The following is a 21,100-nucleotide window of genomic DNA, read 5'->3' on the forward strand; positions in this document are numbered from 1 at the left end:
AAATTTTAAACAAACTCTATTTCCAGCACTTCAAAAGGTACTGATCTGCTGCCATTTTGTATCATAGTCATGAGTTTTCACTATAGGACCTCTGACATTTTGGTTAGACAATTTGAAGATGTCAGCATAGACTTTGAGAGATGTGATGAGATTTCTTTCTTCTATTATATGACGTTTTACTGATTAAATAGTCCCTCAGTTAGCCATAATGTTAGAATAAAAAAATGAATGATTTATAATACAATGAACAGCATCTGAAAACCCATTCCACCATTGTTTCCTCATCGACTCATCCCGCTGTCATTCAAAGAAAAAAAGCAGGTTAAGCCCTGCATGGGTGAGCCATCTATCACAGGGACCATCTGAAAACCACTTTTTAATGTTCATTTATATCTGGACTAAATTGACACATACCAGGGATGTAAAACCCGTTTGACATCGTAGGTCCAGACACCGCACACTTTGATCTCTAGTGGGCTGGACCAGTGAAATTTCCAATTTTTGTCGGCACAAAGAAGTTTAACTACGCATGTTATCTCGGCGATAAAGGAGCACAATTTCTGCAGTACATTTCAGTTTGTCAACATGATAAAGAAATCCTACACAACACAAAGTTTTGATTATATTCACAGAAAATATACTACTTTGTAAAAAAACTAAACAAAACAGAAATTTCTATAGTATACAATTAATAGCCATGAACAGTTCTGTCGTTAATTGTGTATCTATTACTTTAATTACTTTGGTGTAGTAAAGATGGCTATAGAGGAGGTCTTTATCAGTAAGAAAAACTGTAAAACCTGTTTTGAAAATACAGTTAAATGTCCAAAATTCACGTCTTCCTTCCTATTTTCCAAAGCCAACCAGTGAGCCGGATTAGAGTCTTTGCCAGGCTGATTCCGATTCTTATGTGTGATACCCCTGACATGTGCAATGAATCATTTGACCATGGGATAGACCACCCAATATTTTTCTTAAAGTCTGATTGCACAGAAATCAACCCACTCTCTGTGGGGATAGTTAATGCTTCAGCAGCATGTAATCATGGTGGAGCAATGCAAGTGCCATAAAAGGGAACACTCACCATAATACTCAAAGCAGTTTTAGCTGTTCCTCAGATTTCTAGCTGTGTAGCAAAACTTCAGTCAGAGACTGTAAATGTGTTATTTGCAACACCATTGTCTGGGCTGCAACATTAGCCTTCATTTCAAAAGACAAACAGTGGGCAGCAGGTGTTTTTATGTCAGGTGAAAATGTGTGGCAACAAAAAATATGCATGTTTGTATGGTTAGCATGTCTGGGTGTGATACAACTGTACAGCTCAGTGTTCTGGAAAACGCTCCTTTTTTTATCTGTTCTTGCATCAGTGACAAACGCATTACTGCAGTCCCAACAAAACCGCTTTTGTGGAAAAGCCTTGGTTTGGATTAAAAGCAACGAGTGCGTTTTGGGTACATGGACTTGAAAGGGACCTTGAGCCGAATGTGCAGGATCACCGTGGAGATCAGATGTGTGATTATGATAGGTCTCCCTTTTCCTGGAGATAAAGGCTTGAATGGATGTCTGTCCTCTTTTTTTCTTGATTCTAAAAGAAACAGTTTGACATTTTGGGAAATTGTGTCTGCACAGTAGGGGCCTGTTAGCGATGAATAGGGGAATAGGCTCCCCCGCAACCCGAGTTATGTAAGTGATGGGATGGCTGTACGTATACTGTGCCAGCCTCTCTCTTCACATGTTGCCTCCTGTGAGATTCCTGACACCCCTCCCCCACCCATCACCTTCACTCAATACCAGGTTGAGATGCAAATGAGGAGACTTCACTCAGGCAAGTCTGCTGGACCAGACTGGGTCCAGCTAGTTTGTCCCTGGAGCGTTTCCTGTCTGCTGATGGATGGCTGCCCAGAGACTCCGAGGCTCAAGCTCAGAAGCTGCCAATGAGTTCATGTCAGCTGGAACTCAGAGGTTATTTATGTCTAAAATTCCTTCTGTTTTTACAATTGAGTAATCACCTCAGCGCCATGGTCATCGAGACAGAAAATCAGGTTAGTCGTGGAGGATCTCTCCTCTGCACTTCCATGTTATCAAATGTAATTGGTGCTTAGAGTTCTTGAGAAAGTGGTATCAAGTGTCACATTTTGTCTTACGATGGTCCTGTTGTGCTAATTACTGACTGTTTCCACAGTTAAATTATGAGCCTAAATATGAGCCACAGTGTGTCATAAGTTGAACTGGAAGTTAGCACCAACCCTGAAACATTGCTGCTCCCTTCATCTTTCTGATGAGACCTAAACATCAGATAAATGATGATTTCTTTTTTCCTTAACACGATGATGCTGTTGTCTGAGGCAAAGAGGAGTATGAGGAGCAGCTGTACCCAAAAAATTCCCTCCAAGTGGTTTGAGGCGACCCAGGGCCAGCTGGGAAGAGTGCTGCGGTAAGAACACTCATGCAATGATTGATTGATTGATTGATTGGTAATTTATTTCAACATGTGAACAATATACAAGTACATTTAGAAAAGAAATAAGAGAGAAAAAAAATACTATACAAATTACATACAAAAAAACATTCTGATTAATTTACATGTTGAAAGGGAGTGGGAAGAAGTATACACTTATTTAATCCCACCCCTGTCCCATAAATTATCAGTGATGTAACACAACCACTGACATGCAGCCTCATACCTCCCATAAGTCACCTTACCATGACTAGTAAACTAAGGTTGATGCTGCATCAGTGTTAATTTACATATTTCATGATTACATTTTTTTTTATATCTTACAGCAGTGACTGATTGTTATTACAGCCAAATTACTGTCAAAATTAAATTAGACTTTCTTCATCAAAGAGATCTTTGTGGAGGCGTCTCCTGCTGCTCCATCCGGAGCAAAAATGGAAAATCGTGATGCAAATTCATTTTATTCAATTTATTACCTAATGACCTAATGTCTTCTGCGTTTCAGTCATTTGGTTAGTTTAATGGGACTCCGCCTTCAGATGAAAACAGAGCAACCTTAACTCTTTGCCATGCTGTCAAAGCTTTTCCCCTTTCATCTGTCACCCAGCAAACAAGTCCTTTCTACTTGTATCCACATCCTACACTTAAAGAATGAACTACAATCATTCTGCATCATACATGAGCAGATTTCCTTATAACCTTATGGAAGCCTGAGTATCGCTTGAGGAAGGATCTGTTTATATGTCCAGCTGTCGTCCTGTACTGGTGGACCACGACTCCAGTGTTATATGAAGCTTTTATTGTTTTCAGTCTTTCACTGTAAATATCTTTGTGTTACCAACACCCATGCTTAGTGATTGCAGTGTATGCTCCATTAACTGAATCTGGCTTTGGCTTTATTTACACAGCATGACAAAATCCATTTGTTGTATTTTCTAGTTCCCACGCACCGAGGCACCTACTCTACCAGAACACCATTCTGTATATATGTAGCTGTGTAAGCTCACAGAAGAAGGATTCAAAGATGGTTTTGGTTTAACCCTTCCACGGGTAATAGCCATGTTTCCTTCTGTTTATATGCCAACAGAAATTTCAGTCAAAGTCTTTGAAGCCAGATGTGGAACCCTACAGTCTTCCTGTTGTGATTAGGACTTTGCTGGATCTCACCCCAAATGTAATTTAATATATTCACAAATCCTGAATCCTGGTCTAATCAGCCTCAGTTTCTCCTCTTCGCCTCCTTTATCATCCCAAACCAGGTGGTTCTGTGGGCCTGTGCTGTAATTAAAAAAATGCAAATGGGGTAATCCTGTAAAACAAATCCTTCTGTCTCTGTTAATGAAGACCCCCTAACTGCTTTTTTGTGTAATGAAATATTTGTCTGTGAGTAAACCAGCATTGCTCTCTCCAAAGAGACATGCCAGTCAGACAGCCAGTCGGGATTAGCAGTTTCACGGACAGACTGGGCCACTTTTGGCTGAGCTGCAGTCTGAAAACGATCCAAGAGATAAATGTTTAAAAAAGAAAAAGAAAAACAATGTAAGTATGTCAAGCTGGAGTTGTGGTTGCAATTAGTTGTAATAGCTCCGAAATGCTGCCATATTTAAAGGCAGAAAACTATCTGTAACATATATTAAATTTTACCTGTTGAAAAATCAAACACTGACCATCAGAGACACAAAAGATCCAAACCCCAGCGACCAGAATTGAGTGAAAACAAATATTTGTTAAGTGTCCCATCCCATCAAAATGGACACAGCTACAGTTACATACAAACTTTCCTTCCTTGCTTTAATTGAAAAATGTTGTGGTTGGTGAAAGGGCTTGGGATAGGCTTGACAAAACCCAGATTAAATAGATTCAGAGTGATCCATCCCCTTAGGCTTCTTCTTTTGACAATGCATTGCCGATTCATTCCACACCTGTAACTACAGCTCGTGCAATCCAGTGCAACTGCTCCACAGTAGACACTGCATTTGTGGCCCTTTTGATATTTAGTCTTTATTGAACTCAAGCCAAGGAGAGCATTGGTGCCTCCTCTGGATTCAAAAAGAAGTTTGATTGTCTCGCAGGAAAATGACCATACTTCTCACTTGACCTACACTGTGACCTCAGTACATGCTTTTTTAATGAGTTCATGCTATCTCATTGGCAACATCATTATTGTTCATGTTGGAATTCATGGCCATTAAACCAACATTAAATGAAAGGATGCCTGAGTCAGAGTCAGGCCATGTCCACACTAATACAGTTTTGTTTGAAGACACATCGTTTTCTCTCCATTTTGGCCTCCCGTCCACGCTGAGACGGTGTTTTCGGTCAAGGAAAACGCAGCGTTTTGAAAACGCTCTCCAAAGCGGATAGATTTGAAAACACAGTTTTTGTGTCACATTGTGGCCATCGAACCGGAGCCTTGAAAACATGACACATTTTAGTCATGTGATGCAGTCATGTGACCAATTAAACTAAGGTAGCGGAGGGCATTAAACAGCAGTTGTTTTCTTTGCTCTCAAATTTTTTCAGCCCTATTAAAGATTAATATCAGTGCGGTGGATTTCTAACATGCAACACTTCTGAGCTTCACTAAATGCTACAGGTTTGATGACTTCACAGTAGTAAACAGTGAGACACAAGGCTACCTCTATGCTACCCCTCCTAACCCAAAATATATTTGATCTGAAATACTTCAAGCCAATCCGTCAGTGATGCCTGTTCAGTGTCCCACTTTATGTTGGTGCAGGATACAAGTACTGTATATTGATATATCTATATATATATCTACACCTTAATGTAGAGTAGTGAATGTACAATGAATTGAAGGCCAATGCATTTTCAAAGCTGCCCTAAGGGATTGTGCAGATGTCCATCCTTGTGTGTGAAATGGAACAGTCCACCTCCTCCTACCTTACATCATTCAGTTTCCCATTTCATCCTCCCATGCCGTTTAAATCTAGACTATTTTCTATACACAAGAGTTGAACTGAAACTGCCAAAAACAAAGAAGAAAAACAAACAAACAAGAATGTATGCAAAACATTCTGATGCTTTCTGTACAATTCTCGGCCAGACCGCCATCTGCACCTACAGTAAACTGATGAACACCTTTTTCCTATTTACGAACCACTTCCTCAGACATTGCTTCTCTTCATTTTGAGTGACTGTTGCTCTTTTTGTACTTTGTCCATTTGTAAAATTGTTTTTAAATGTTTATACTTGATTTTCAGACTGCCTTTTTTGTACATTTAAATTTATAATCAAACAGTTTAAGCTTTCCCTATGGTGTCTTGAAGACCATATTGTTTAAAAGTCTGCAACTGTGTGCTAGCTTTATGATAAGAATTATCAGCCTATATTGATGGTTACAAATTATTGTGTGGGTGTGCATGTGCAATCTTTTATATAAAAAAAAAATTGATATTTTGTAATGTAATATTGGACTGACTTGCTTTGAAATGCCAGGAATTACAAACTCAGATTTATTGATTTGTGAGTAAATGATTATAGATACTCAACAAATACAGACATTTCCCATCACTTAAACCCAAACAGATCCTCAAAGTATAACTGATCAAACTATTGCATTCAATTTGCCTCAGAAACAACAACTAAGCTCAAACAACAACTAAGCTCAAACAACAAAAATGAGTAAATAAGATTTTCTATGCAAACTGGGCCTTTTTATCTTTAAAGAAACACCAGTTTTTGGGACAGTGCCCAGCTACATTATAATACACTTATTTTTCCTTTTTTTAAATGAAAATATAATTGGTACCAGGAGTTCTTTGCTATGGATATGAGCAGTTGCTCTAAGAAAAGGCTGGATAGAAAACATACAACTAAAACTATTGCTAAACAGCAAACAGGATTCAGTGCCATGGTCCTAGAGTTTTGAGTTGTGTTTGAGTTTCAAATTTGTGTTCTGAAGATCTTCCTTAGCTTCTATTTTTATTATTTATTACCTGTTTTTACTGTTCATCTTATTTTGAATTTTTCCTCTGTCAAAAGAAAAGAAATCCAAAATATTGAAAGGAATCTATGCTCTTTATTTTGTTCTCATTTTTATGATGATGGGTATGTTGACAGTTGAGGTCAGGCAGGAGTCTCTGGTCTATTATGTTTGTGGACAACATTAAGAAACAGGTGAAAGACGGCCTGTAGCGGTGGAGGAGTGTTCTGGAGAGATGTTGTGTGAATGAGAGGGAGACAGATTTAACAGAGATGCTGCAGGAAGTAGAAGTAATATAGGTGGAGAAATTCAAATACCTGAGGTCAATGAGCCAAAGCAACATTTATGATGTTATTATCATTGTGTAACCACATCATTTCTTTAGGGATTAATACATTTTTCTGATTCTGATTATGTTTTGTTTTTGTCGTCCAGCCACTGATCAGCAACATCAACTCAGCAGAGAAAACTGCTGTTATATTATCAATGTCATCTCATCTGGTTTTATAGGTAAATATAAACTAGATGAGAACTTTAAAGCAATGTTAACAGTTTTTGAGTTTCACGCTGTTGTTATTTTAAATAAATATGTAGGCCAATAAGTACAAAATCCAGAGAGCTACACAACATGGGACGGTTCATTTACAAAGAAGTGGACAATTTTACAGAGCTTCATTAACTCTTCCAGTCACATATCCTGAAAAGGTTGAGTTAAATTGATTGTCCCCGGTGAATGGGAGGTGTCTGTTTACCTCGGAGATTGAGTGGCAGTCCACAGAGAAAAACGTTGGTCAGATCTGTCTTCATCTAATCCCAGCTAACTGAATTTTGTGTTTCTTCAGTGTTTGGCGGCATGATGTCGAGGATGTGCCGCTTCCCAACCACTGATGGGAACCACCTACGAGTGCTGGAGCAGATGGCTGAGAGTGTCCTGTCTCTAAACGTTCCCAGACAGCCTTAGATGTAAACTGGGATGGTTTGCATCAAAGAGTGAAGTTGCAGGAAGGACAGTGAGCACCTTCAAGTCAAGGGCCGTGGTCTTCAGCAAAGAAAGAGCAGAGTCCTGTCTGCAGGTCAGGGATGACTCGCTGCATCAAATGGAGAATTTTGGTACCTCAAGGTCTTATTATTGGCTTCCTGTTAAATCCAGAATTGAATTCAAAATCCTGCTCCTCACATACAAGGTCTTAAATAATCAGGCCCCATCTTATCTTAATGACCTTGTAGTACCATATCACCCTATTAGAGCACTTCGCTCTCGCTCTGCAGGCCTACTTGTTGTTCCTAGAGTATTTAAAAGTAGAATGGGAGGGAGAGCCTTCAGTTTTCAGGCCCCTCTTCTGTGGAACCAGCTTCCAGTTTGGATTCGGGAGACAGACACTATCTCTACTTTCAAGATTAGGCTTAAAACTTTCCTTTTTGCTAAAGCATATAGTTAGGGCTGGACCAGGTGATCCTGAATCCTCCCTTAGTTATGCTGCAATAGACGTAGGCTGCCGGGGGATTCCCATGATGCATTGAGTTTTTCCTTTCCAGTCACCTTTCTCACTCACTATGTATTAATAGACCTCTCTGCATTGAATCATATCTGTTATTAACCTCTGTCTCTCTTCCACAGCATGTCTTTTATCCTGTCTTCCTTCTCTGACCCCAACCGGTCGCAGCAGATGGCCGCCCCTCCCTGAGCCTGGTTCTGCCGGAGGTTTCTTCCTGTTAAAAGGGAGTTTTTCCTTCCCACTGTCGCCAAAGTGCTCATAGGGGGTCATATGATTGTTGGGTTTTTCTCTGTAGCGCCTTGAGGCGACTTTTGTTGTGATTTGGCGCTATATAAATAAAATTGAATTGAATTGAATTATTCACAAATGAAGGGAGAACAGAGCGGGAGGTTGACAGACAGATTGGGACTCTGTTGTTTTGAAGTAAGAGTTAAGCATAAAAGTGAAGCTGTTGATTTATCTGTCAATCTACCTCCCCACCATCAACTATGGTCGTGAGCTTTAGATAGTGACAGAAAGAATGAGATGGCAGATATAAGTGACAAAATAACCCTTCTCTGAAGGGTAGGCAGCCTTTGCCTTTGTGGTAGGATGAAGAGTTCAGTCATTGGGGAGGCATTTGGATTAGAGACACTGCTCCTTCACATCAAAAGGAGGCAGCTGATGTGATTCTGGCATGTGATTTGGATGCCTTCTGGACACCACCTGCATGAGGTGTTTTAGGCATGTCCTGGAGGTAGGAGGCCCCAGGGCAAACTGAGGGCTCGGTGGAGAGATTACATTTCACAGTTGGCTTGGAAATAATTCAGTTTTCCCCCAGATGAGCTGGAAGAGGTGGCTGGCAAAAGGGAGGTCTAAGTTTCTCTCCTTAGATTGACCAAACCCATGACTTTGAACGTGGATATATAGGACAGGGAGGATAAATAAAAGGATGTTACATTAAACCAGTGGTTTCCAAACCTTTTTTTTTTTTTTTTTTTTTTTTTTTTTTTTTTTTGCTAGGCCCCTGTTTGTTTTACAAGAAAATCTTCGCAGCCCCCCGGCACAAACACATTCTCAAACCACACACAGCCATTTATTGTTTTCAAACTCCACTGCAGTTTCTTTCACACCTCAAACCTTTAAAAAACCAAAAGCAAACAAATAAAAGTAAACTACAATAAATTAAAGGTTGGAACAAAATAAACTAATACCATCTTTATTTTAAGCGTAGTTGTTTCATTCCCCGTTTGTAAGAATAATTTTTCAAAACATGCCTCTCTGTGCAAAGTGGGTTTAAAAACATAAAACGTGATTTGGACAGGGGAAATGGGTTTTGGTTTAGACACAAATACATATGATTTTAAAAAAATCTTCTTGTGATCACACATACTTCTTTTTGTGCCTCTAAAACATCCTCGTTTGTCTTTCCAGAACAGACATATGATGTCGTAACTGTCGGAGCACCGGCCTCTCACTGCCAGGGTTTCTAAAAATGGCGTTCTGAGGAAGCTCATCCAGAAGTTTGAGGAAGCAAAGAAACAGTAAGTTGAGAGTAAAGTCGGGCGTCACATTAGGGCTGGGCGATATGGCCTAAAATCCATATCGCTGTATAATTTGAAGCACGTGCGGTAATGATATATATCGGGAAATATTCTTTTCTTCTGTATAACATATTTTCCACACTATATGGCACACTTAATTAATTTTCTCAAAAATCGAAAGAGTGCCTGTGTATGAATTCTGTTTGTGCTTACTGACCTCGAACCGATTTTGGCGTGCAGACATCTGTTAAAAAATGTTTTAGTACTACTTTGGTAAGCTGCACTGCTTGATGGATTGTCAGAGCATTACGGCTGCCGTAGTGAGGAGCTTCATGGAGTAATCTGGGTCCAAAACTCCGTGGGCTTCAGCTCCCAAAGTCGGATGAACACTGAGAGTTAAAAACGGTCTAAATTCTTTCATCTTTAATAAAATCATCAACCTTGCTGCTTTACCAGATGTAACAATTAAGTTTAACATCCATGCATCAATGAAAACAGAATTTATTAAATTTAACGGAGTTACAAGTTAACAGGAAGTTAGCTTGCTAGTTTCCACCTAAACATTTCATACCATGTTCTGACTGAGAGATTTTTTAAACTAATTAAAACGTACAGCTCTGCTACCACTTCCAACATAAATGAAGACAGAAAAGTAAACAGCAGTGGCGTTTGCAGGGTTACTGAAGTTGGACTACCTGGTATATAATGTTGTGCTACGTGATTGCTAGCGACACAGGTTTGTTAGCATAACATTAGCACAGTGAAGCTGGAGGATGAACGCCAGCTTCACTTTTTTCCACTTGATAAAAGTTAACGTGAGGGATTCTGGTGGTTAGGGACAAATGCAATGGCATAGCGATGACCTCTGCTCCTGTTTTGGGTTTTTATATTTTGCTTTATTCGTCTTGTGATTTGTATTTAAACAGTCGTTTTTGGTCATCTTGTTTCTTCAATTTCTGCATTAATACTTCAGTTCCCATTTTATGGCTTCCTCTTAATTTTGCTTTTGTTACTTTTCCAATCAGCGTAAATGAGGAGGAATGGTGAGTCCTTGCACTGCTTTGCTTGTTTTCATTTGACTGAACTAACTTCATTAGAGTTATTTGATATTGTATTTTGCACTATCCTACTGTATATTACTGTAATAGTAGTATTCTTATTGTATATATGGTATATCTTATTCCTCTGTTCCTCTGTCTCTCTTGCTGCATTGAGTATGTGTATGACTAAAGAATTTCCCTCGGGATAAATAAAGTTCTTCTTATCTTATCCTTAAGATTTGTACAACAAAGTATTTTCAGTTTTAAGCTGGAAGAATGGGGTTTTGCACAGCTTATCATGTTAATGCAAGGAAAAAAGGGCACGTAGCGCATCGGTGATGTGTTCACTAATATAGAACTAAAATGTGTGTTACCTTAAAATGAGCAAATCCTTTGTCACAAAGTTGTATATGAATACTGCTCATTGTATAAATTCAGTCATTTTAAAGTCTATCAAAAACAAGTCAAATCCTGACAATATTAATGAGACGTTTCTAAAATTCTTCTACACAGATGGTCTGAATTTGTGAAGCGAGTGGTATCGCTCTCCGTCCCCGGCAGTCGGCTCCTCCTTGTTTTTTCTAAGCCACGATTAGGCTCGTTGAGAGCAGGCATGTGCATGCAGACAGTGTTTGTTTTTACATCTGGTGGGTAACGTCCCTCCCTATATTTTTGGAACAGTACCTCTGAAGCTTGATTTAGATTTCTGCAGGAAATTTACGTTCTAACTTCAGATGTAACACCTCTTAACACTAAACCGGTCCATTCCACACTGTTGTTTCCAGTTACAGCGTATATTTCCTGCTGAAGCATATTTCAGGCATAAGACAGAAACATTACAAAAATATACACCTGCAGGCCACTCTATTGTCTTTATTTGACTAAATGCACTAAATTGCTGCCACAAGCTTTTGAACACATGTACCTAATAAAGTGGCTGGTGAGTGTAAGAGTATCCTCAGTCCCAGCTTGGATAAAGACGTGTCTGTGTGTCTTTGTTCCCTGCAGTAGTGCCCTCTCCAGCTCAGTCATCATCCACATACCCCAGGACACTGTCCGAGCCAAAGAGATCATCGCCCACGTCAACACGCAGAAGACTCAGGTCAGCTATTACGCAGAGGCTATCTCAAGCTGCCAAAGACCAATCGCTCGCCAGTCTGGCTGACAAGGTACTAAAAGTGTTTGACGTTACGTGGGGACGCTTCATATTTCATTCATACCCTCTTCCTTTCAGACCCGTCAGCTGGTGACAGTGTGCGGCTGCAAGCTGCTAGCTTCAGCTATTTAGGCCCTGAACGCAGTACGGGGCGAGTACATCGCAACCAAAGCTTCTCCTTCCGCTGAGTCTGAACAAGTAGTGCTCCGCAATGACCAGGATACGCTGAGAGCAAAGTACAGCGGTCACAACAGCCAGTCGTCACTGCACGTGGACTGGCACGAAGAGGAGTGGGTGAGTTGATCAGCAGTTATTGGCTGTTTTCTGATTCCAGATGTTTTATTTCTTTAGCATGAGAACAGACAAGCTTAGTTTCTTGGCACACATTGTGGATACAGCTTAATATCTTAACTAGACTCTGAACTCTGTTTTTCTTTTCTTGTTGCTTCTTCTTCTTCTTGAGTCATCCCTCTCATGTTGATTTCCAGCTCAGGTCACTCCTTACTTTTAAGAAGTTGGAGGATTCGTGAGCAGATTTTCCTTCACCATATCAGCCGACTTTATTCTAGAGAAAATACTCTTAAATGACTCTTCTTTAAAAAGTGTTCAGTGTTTTATGTCTGGTCCGTGTGTCATCTTTGTCTTTACAATGTTGCAGCAATACTGTAGTAATGATATGATATGATATACCTTTATTAGTCCCACAAGGGGAAATTTAAATGTTGGTTTAGTGTAAGCTCAGCTTTTTAACTAATGTAAGAAGTGTTATGACTGACTCGTTTTTAATACCTAAATCTGGCCTCAGTGCACAAACCTAAATGAATCGGTACATATGAAAGCGCCCAAGTCACAAGCTGTGTTCAAGGACATGGATAAAACAAAAAGGTTCAAATTTGTGCACAAAAACCCCACAAATCAGTGTCACTGTTTTAAAATCTGCTGCGAGACCGCTCTAAATGTCAGCTTTTTCTTTACGTAAAGACTGGGGTCTGTAACATATCAGCTCGTTTCTTATTTATTAAAGAACATGCCTGACACCAGGCTTTTGAGTTAACGGCTCCATTAGATCTCTGCAAGTATTTTTAAGTATTTTTAGGTTCTTTCCAGCAGGATTTGTGGCTAGTTCTGGAGCTTGACCCTAAAAGATTTCAGTGTGTCGGTGCTTCTGCTTTCCCTGTTGTCCTTCTGTTCCGTCTTTTTTTCTGTTTCTGTCAAATTTAAAAACAACTGCACTCTGAAATACACACTCTTTGCAAGATGTTGTCTAAACTAGTGGTTAGAAGGCATATTTGTGTTTGGTCTCTGATGGTTTATTTACACTTTTTGCAGGCCACGCCCACGGACTACAGAGCCACGATGAGCAACAAAGCCAAGAAGTCTATGGACTTCCTGCTGATGCAGGACACCGCCCCGACGATAGCCACGGACGTGTCACTGCAGTACCGCCTCGACATCGTCTTCTGCCAAACAGTCACCTACACATATTTTAATTATTGAATGTCTGAGCTGATGCGTTTATCCTGCAGTGACTCAGAGTGAAGGAGAAGGCCAAGAAGAAGTGTAAATATCATAAAAGCAAGGAGTTCAGAGCTCTACGACTTAGTGTCTTTATGGTATTTATGTGTGTAATGGAGACCAGGGGTTCCATTACCCTTACTTGTATTTTTATTAATTGACTGACTGATTTGTATTTAAAAACCATAATGAAGAAAAACACACACTGGTTGATTGTGATCTTTATTAGGTTTTTTGGGTTGTTATTTAAGTGACTCGTGAAAGGTGAAGAGACAGGGGGACTGGCCATCCTACCTGTGTCAGGAAAAGAACCCGTGTTAGAGCTGTTCACATTTAAACATTTGTCTGTAACCTAAATTAGTTGTATATGTAAAAAGAGAAGTGTTAACAGTACTCACTTTGTAAAGAGTAAAAGCAGCTCAATCACCTGCTTATGAGCTCCTGGAGCAAACCAATGTGCCAGGCTAGGGGAGTGTGTGTTGGAGTGATTTTGTTAAAAGTTGTCATTATTGTGCTTGGACCTTGTCTTGAACTGTATGTTCAGATATTTTTCTGTTCCTCCCCCACATGTAGGATGTTGGGGATGTTACTAGCTATAGTTTTCAACTGCAGGCACAATCTATGTAAGATTCTGGTTTCCTTATTTGGTAAGGAATGTTCACTTCCTGCCCTTTACAGTATGGGCTCACCATGTAAATGGTGGACTGTTAAAGAGGTTAAGCCATATACGAGGTTGAGGGGAGATGCCCTTTTATGACTAGAGATGCGGTTAAAACGTTTGTAACCAGGAAGTCACGTATACACACACACACACACACACACACACACACACACACACACACACACACACACACACACACACACACACACACACACACACAGTGCCTTAGCTTTTACCACACAACATATGGGGTTTACAATGGGCGGTTGTGTAACTGTTTTCATTCAATAAAAGGCTGGAGTTGGAGTTGTCTGAGTTTGGGTGTAGAGCTTGCAACTCTGAGAATCTGACCAGGCTTCCCCTGCACAAGTAAAAACCAATCGAACTCTGATTGTCTTACTTTGTTCTGAGTCAGCGAGGGCTGAAACCTAACTGTGTGGTTAAGGTGTTTTAATGCAGCGGTCCCCAACCGCCGGGCCACGGACCGTCGTTTGGTCGAGAGATGAGGCTCGGGTGTGAAATGTATGGTTTTCAGAGTTTTTATCGTTATTTTGTTATCGTTTTTATCGTTAACTCTGTTTTCCTGGGTCTTTCACGTGTGTTATGAATAAATCTTCTTTTTTTCCGGTACCGGTACTAGTTTTATTTTGTTGTATTTATCTGTGACACCTTAAAGGCCGGTCCATGAAAATATTGTCGGGCATAAACCGGTCCGTGGCGCAAAAAAGGTTGGGGACCGCTGTTTTAATGTATATAGAAGAGACTGAAGTTTATATGTTATGGAATTATTTATAGGACTTGTTCCAAATCTTCATATGTCTATGATGTGCTATATCGTGTTGGTTATATTGTAGTGGTTTTCTTATGGGGAGGGTTTTGTTTTCCTTTGGTTTGCTGACCCCCAGACTTGGTCTATTCCAGATGCTCACCTGAATCAGGTAGAGTATGACAGGAAGCCATTTGCTTTTCAGAAGGGTTGGATTCTTTGCTGTATCACCATGTGTTCTCATTAATAAAGTACATTTTACTCCAGTCTCGTGCTATTTTAGTGGAAGTGACCCATGACCGTCGGCCAAAACTGACAATATGACTATTAAAAGTCTGAGTAATACTGTAATTTTCTGCTGCTCATTCCTGTGCAACATCCCATTTGGCCTCCCGTCATATTTCTTTTCAAGATTTTCTTATTTAATCACTAGTGTACATATATTTATATTTATAGATACATATATATTTAGTCATCTTTTCTCTTTTACCACGTCTCTCTAATATTTTGCTCTTTACTATTTTTCTATTTTTTATTTTATTATATTTCTACTGTACCATGCTGCTGAGTGACTGCTGCTCGTCAAACACATTTCATTGCAATGTTGACCCTGTGCTAACTTGCATATGACAAATAAAACTGAAAACAGTAAAGGCAAAGGGAACACATCAAGTAAGGATTTCACACTCCCACTCACAACGGCACTTTCAAAGCATAAAGCCAAATATTTCAAAATTTCATTTTGAGGCATTTTAAAAATGAATGTGTTTGAGTTTCATTGCTCCAAAGCAATGTTTTCATATAAGCAAGACAACAACCAGTTTGCAACCATGTAAGTACAGTCCTCTATTGTAAACAGACGTGTTGGCAATCTGTCTGCGTTTATAAATTAGACAACAGTTATTTGCAGATCTTCATCAATCTGCCTGAGAGTGATTGCAGTCGGTCTGAGTTGGACTGCAACTGTTTTGAGTCAGGTTGCCTCCAAGGAGGCAGTTTATTATTTTCCTTTCCTAGTTGGAGAGATGGCTGTTGTTTTGTTTTTACTGTAGTGTGCTGGGCCATTAATGGCTCAGGGGCTGCAGCGTATCCGCGCCAACACCTAAGGCCAACGTGGAATCACCGGTCAGACTAACATAAAGAAAAAATCTGTTAAATTACACATTTGTATTCATTAAGTCACAGACAATGAAAACAAGCAGAAATCAAGATGTAATATTTTTATAATTTTATTGATGTTAAATTAAAGTCCCAGCTTAGTTATGTTGTCAGTGCAAGTCACTTCAATCTGTATAGCACCAAAGGAAACAATGATGTTTTCAAGGTGCTTCACACTGTAAGGTAACAACTTACAGTATTAAAAAGAAAACCCCAAAAGAACAAACCCCTCTGAGCAAGCACGAGGCGACAGTGGGAAGGAAAAACTCCCTTTTAAGAGGAAGAAACCTTCGACAGAACCAGGCTCAGGGCGGGGTGGCCATCTGCCGCGACCATTCCTGGGGATTTCAAAAATGACTTGATCTGATCTAAATGTAAAACTAGCTAATTTAAAGTGTCCAGTGAGTTTTAGAAAATATCTTGCTGTTGATATCACGATGTCACTATAAAGGGGAAACTTTGTTTCCTCCCTTAAACCTCCCAAAAAATGCACGCACCGATGAGAAGCACTTAGATATGCAACTTGGTTCTGTGAATATCTTTCTTTTGAAAGTTTTAACAATATCTTCATCAAGATCTTGGACGTTTAATTGCCAGAATGTCACAATAACCGCTGCATGCTTCCATCTTTTACAGAGGGATTTGAAAACCCTCTCGCTGAGTTTCTTGAACTTCTCTGGGGGGATTTTGTCGTATTCTGCCCTGATTTCAGTCCAGATTTTCATGGTAAGCCGGTTGGAGATAGCTTCAGCATCTTCAATGATGAAGACTGTGCCTGATTTTTTTGCAACCCGGGAAATCAGTCCTTCCACAAAGCTTTCCACTGAAAGTCTGCATCTTTCTTTCTTTTCATATGATTCCAGTCTATCGATAATTGTTACTGCCAACAGGTGTTCTTGGAATACTGAAGTAGTTATGATATTAAACATTGGTTGTCCCATTAAATTCATTGAATCCTCCTCCCCACTCCTCCCCAATGATATTAGTGACAATTTATGTAATTTGACACAAATATCAGTGAAAATGGCATTAGCAATGCAGTCAAAATAATTCTGCACTTTTCGGTCTAAATGCAAATCCATCCACTTGAATTTGTCCAAGAGTAGATCCAACAAACGTTTTTGGTGAGAATGAGGGCACTTTAAAAGTTTACCAAGCTTTGAAAGCACAGCCTGAATTAATGTCTCTAACAAGGTGTTTTCAGGTGGCTCACAGTCTACAGAAGATCTGTGATTCTGTATCTTTTTATATGACTCCGTTTGACTTATGTTTGTTAACGGTGGGATGCTGGCTTCATGTTCAACACAGGATTTCTGCTGCTGGGGATCTGGAATTGGATTGTTTTCTGCTTTTGCAGCACTGTGTTGGTCAGCATTTTGACAGCGTTCTTCTGTGTTAGCTGTTTCTTGGCTGTTAGCATCTATATTCTGTGCTGTATCAAACTCCTGCTCAGCAGAATCGTCCAAAAATTTCACAGGTGACAAAAACGTTTTGCCAGTGGTGGTGTGGACAGAACAGTTTTGATGTACAGGGGAGTTCTGGGAAGACCTCAGTGGTGATACTGCTCCTGACTGTTCACACAGGTCCATTACGTCCTCTACAAATCCTGCAAGCCGCTTAGCGGTGGAGCAATCCGGATAGCCTGAGGTAAGCTCTTCCCACTGCTTGTACGAAAAATCACTGAACAAGTTATTCAAGAGGGATACTAAAGCATGTACTGTAGAATTATCCCGATTGGTCTGAACTGTTTCATCATTTGTCATTGTGTTACAGTTTGAGCTTGCCATTTCACTTTTTTGTTTTTTATGCCTAAAATGTTGTTTTGTGTTAAACTCCGTGTTTGAACGTTTAAAGCGCTGCTGTCCCGCTGTATGAATGCGTTTCAACTGAACAGCCAGGTCTATATATAAGGTCGGTTTCTTTGTAACGTCACCAGTCAAAGGACTGGCCCGGCTCGTCATAACGAAAGGGGGCGGGACAAATCTGTTGCTTAGCAACTGAAAAAAAGGCACACCGCGCTGAATGCTACATCCGTCCTGCGACGGTACACCGCCTCCGCACCACCGTTTAAACATGAAGTGTGGATGTTAGAAGATCCCAAATATGGTGAGCTACTGGAAAATTACTCACGTTTTTGTTCTTGAGAGTGAGCGATAATAAGCGACATTTTATTGAGAAATTACAGTAGTCTGTCTGTTTCTCTTCATAGCTCTTTTCAAAACACGGTTACCTTTGGTTTGTTTGGCTCGCAGCTTAAAACGTAGTTTCAGTGTTTTTTCGCCTTCTGTGATTAATTCTGGTTTGCCTGCTTTATGGAGCTCAAACCAAGGCAAAATTGAAGTATCAGTATTTAAATGTAAATAGACTCAAACTAGGAGTGGATCAAAGGGGGTCCTTTCAGGTGCCAAATCTCCACTGCTAACATTTTATGCATGTTTAGCTTAATTGTAGAAAAGGTGCTTGTAATAATGTTTGGGTGAATAGGTGAATGAGGCATGTTGTATAAAGCGCTTTTTAATGCACGAGCAAAATACAAAAACCCTATATAAAAAGCAGTCAGTTTACCATTTATGTATTTGTTCCATTGAACGCTTCTGTGAAAATCAATTTGATACTTGTTCAAATAAAAAATTTGAATCGATTAGTTGTTTTCTCAACATTTATTAATCGACTATATGCAGAAAACTGTGACACTGTGGAACCCTTATTTTAAAGACCTCGTAGTTTGATAGTTTGCTCCCTGACCGTGGTTCTGCCAGAGGGTGCTTCCTGTTAAAAGTGAGTTGTTCCTTCCCACTGTATTGAGGTTTTTTCTTTTTAATTGTAGACTTTCTACCTTACAATCTATACCACCTCGAGGAGAATGTTGTTGTGATTCAGCTCTGCATAAATACAATTAAATCGAATTAAGTGGGTTCAGCTAATTTGTGAAATAAATGTGAGTGACACGGTAAGTAATAGCCTGCATGTAACTCATTGTAAGAAGAGCAATATCGCCCCCTCCTGGTTCAACTTTTTTTTCTTTGCAGTAATCTTTCCAATAATAATACATATGCACTAACCTCATGCTTGCTGTTAACAATAGCCTAAAGACATAAAATCAAGTTTAGTTTTTTCTTTAAGTTTATGTTTTTTATATGGTTGGCATTTATTTTGTTTCTTTTTAATAATTATATTGATTCTATTGATTGTTTGCCAAGCACTGAGGTCTCTGCTTAGACTGTGCTACTGGGATCACTGATTTAAAAATGAGGCAAAAGCACCAAAGTTGTGCTCAAAAACAGTACAGTGAGCTACAACCTGTTGCTGTAGTAATTCTAACACACTTATTGTTTTTAAATACATACATGTTTAGTTTTTTTAAACCTAATTATATAATTTTTTTTGCAAAAGTGTCACCTAAACACCCAAATATACGTAATTCAAAACTTACTTTAATTATTACCCATTTGGCTGGTAACATGGACCCAGTCTGATGGATAGTTACTGAACAGATAGTCTTTTCTTTAAAGGCTGCAGTCAAAGCAAATCATTGTAAAAACAAGACAAGTCAATAAAAAACAAGTAATAACTATAATATTAAACTACAATAGAGAGAAAATCCAGTAAATATAATTATATTATGTAAAAAAATATACAAATATTTACCTCTAATTTAAAAAGACATTACAAGGGTACTAGTTTCATTTTAATCTAAACATAATCTAAATTGACACTAAATCAGTTTAAATATTACAGCTGAAGGTGATTTTAATAAATGTACTGCTGCTTGACTTTGTTTTACTACTGCAGTATAATTTATCATGTACAAAAGCTCCAAATGTTGTTTCTCTGACTTAATGTTCTGATGACGTTTGTGTTATTTTGCAGGAAATAGTCAGGACCCAGATGAACCTGTGCTGGAATTCAGTGTGGGTGAGTAATATGAGCATTTATGAAGGCTGTCCATGACCCGTAATTAAATTTAGCGTCATTAGTCTTATTTTGTCTCTCAGTGCAGGTATGTAATGTGACAAAACCTCTAATGATCTGATATGTTTGGGATGGATGGGCTGTGAATTATATAGTGAATTGTCTTATTTTGTCGCTCTGTGCAGGCTAGGGCCTATTATATGCTGTAGCCTGAAGGCAGCTGAGTTGCAGAGGATGGAGTGATCACTGGCTTTCTACTTACAGGGTGGTGGGTCTCAGAGGACAATTGCTACCCCTGTTGAAGTGAACAACGTGTGGAGTGCAACTGGCTTTGTGGCATAGCTGGCTCTGGCCTTGGACTGTGTGTTTTTACTTTGTACCTAAATGGGACACTGGACTTTTAACTATTATTCATTGTGTTTATAAATAAAATTTTAGAATTTTATTGACTGTCATCTTTTTGCCCACGGCGGAGACGGTTGGTCAGACCTAGAATCTCTTTATGTGTGTGTGTGTGTGTGTAACATCAGCAGGGTTTCGCATAAAAGAGTGTGAGCAGGTCAAAAGGTCAATTCATTTATTGTAGTTTTATGGCAGCACCTTCTAGTGGCCTTGAAGCAAACAGTCTCCTAACTAAGCCATGGCATCTCCGGTCTCTCCTACTTTTGTGTGCTGTGCTGGAGGAGCAGCATTGGATCTAGTGATACTGAGTAAGCTGATTAGGACCGGCCTGGAGAAATGTGGTTTGCATGAAGTATCAGGAGAAAAACAACCTTGTATTGTAAAATAATAATACACGAATAATAAATACTTTTCATGACATTCAGATTTCTGGACTCACGAGTTCATAGAACATTAATGTTACGAAACATTGAGATAAGTCTTAAAACTACATTGTATACTTATTATTTATTTACTTTAATCAGATTTGACTGGTATTTTTAAACATTAAGTTTTTGTTCCTTCAACTATTGTATTTAAGCTTATGACTCACTCACAGTATGTTTATATAACTGTCTAAAAAACAGTGAGGATGTGGCCGCAGTGGCTGAGAAGCAAGAAGTTTGCTTTTTCTTTTTTTTTTCTTTTTTTTTAATTGGGAAGCATAAATGAACATACCAGAAAACCCTGCACGAAGGAGCCATATTTGTTTTTTGTGTGTGCATAAGATGAAGCTTTAGTATTATTACACATATGATAATGGTGTTAGCATGCAACACACAAACTCAAGTGGTGTTGCCAAGATAGTTGCTGACTGGCAAGAAACTTCTAGAAGAAATCTGGTGACAGTCCAAAGCACAAATGAACATGTTTAATACTCGTGCAAGACCCTGCGGGAAGGTGCCAGATTGCTGTATTTTGTGTGAATCAGGAAAAGTGCACGGTGATGACTAAAGCTTATAAAACATCTCTCTCCTTATGTGTGCATATATGAGAAAGAAAATTCTGCCAAAGCAACTTTAGCTTCT

The 21,100-nt window shown here is 39.3% G+C and overlaps 2 long non-coding RNA genes across 5 annotated transcripts; both read left to right on the forward strand.

Moving 5' to 3' along the window:
- The first annotated feature begins 1,891 nt into the window (after nt 1-1,891).
- Nucleotides 1,892-14,827, forward strand: LOC112430811 (uncharacterized). 4 transcript variants are annotated; one of them, XR_013093827.1, is made up of 7 exons: nt 1,892-2,434; nt 7,247-7,477; nt 9,314-9,423; nt 10,977-11,110; nt 11,472-11,565; nt 11,698-11,913; nt 12,949-14,827. It is a non-coding gene; the product is annotated as an uncharacterized LOC112430811 (long non-coding RNA). The 4 variants fall into 4 exon arrangements; XR_013093828.1 differs by lacking the exon at nt 10,977-11,110 and adding an exon at nt 10,449-10,466 and having other exon boundaries at nt 1,894-2,434; XR_013093826.1 differs by lacking the exon at nt 10,977-11,110 and having other exon boundaries at nt 1,893-2,434; nt 11,472-11,632.
- A 2,568-nt stretch (nt 14,828-17,395) lies between these two features.
- LOC112430812 (uncharacterized) lies at nt 17,396-20,076 on the forward strand. Its single transcript, XR_003022182.2, has 3 exons — nt 17,396-17,825; nt 19,590-19,634; nt 19,817-20,076. It is a non-coding gene; the product is annotated as an uncharacterized LOC112430812 (long non-coding RNA).
- The last annotated feature ends 1,024 nt before the right edge of the window (nt 20,077-21,100 follow it).

This window comes from Maylandia zebra, linkage group LG17, assembly GCF_041146795.1.
Source record: "Maylandia zebra isolate NMK-2024a linkage group LG17, Mzebra_GT3a, whole genome shotgun sequence".
NCBI classification, from domain to species: Eukaryota; Metazoa; Chordata; class Actinopteri; order Cichliformes; family Cichlidae; genus Maylandia; species Maylandia zebra.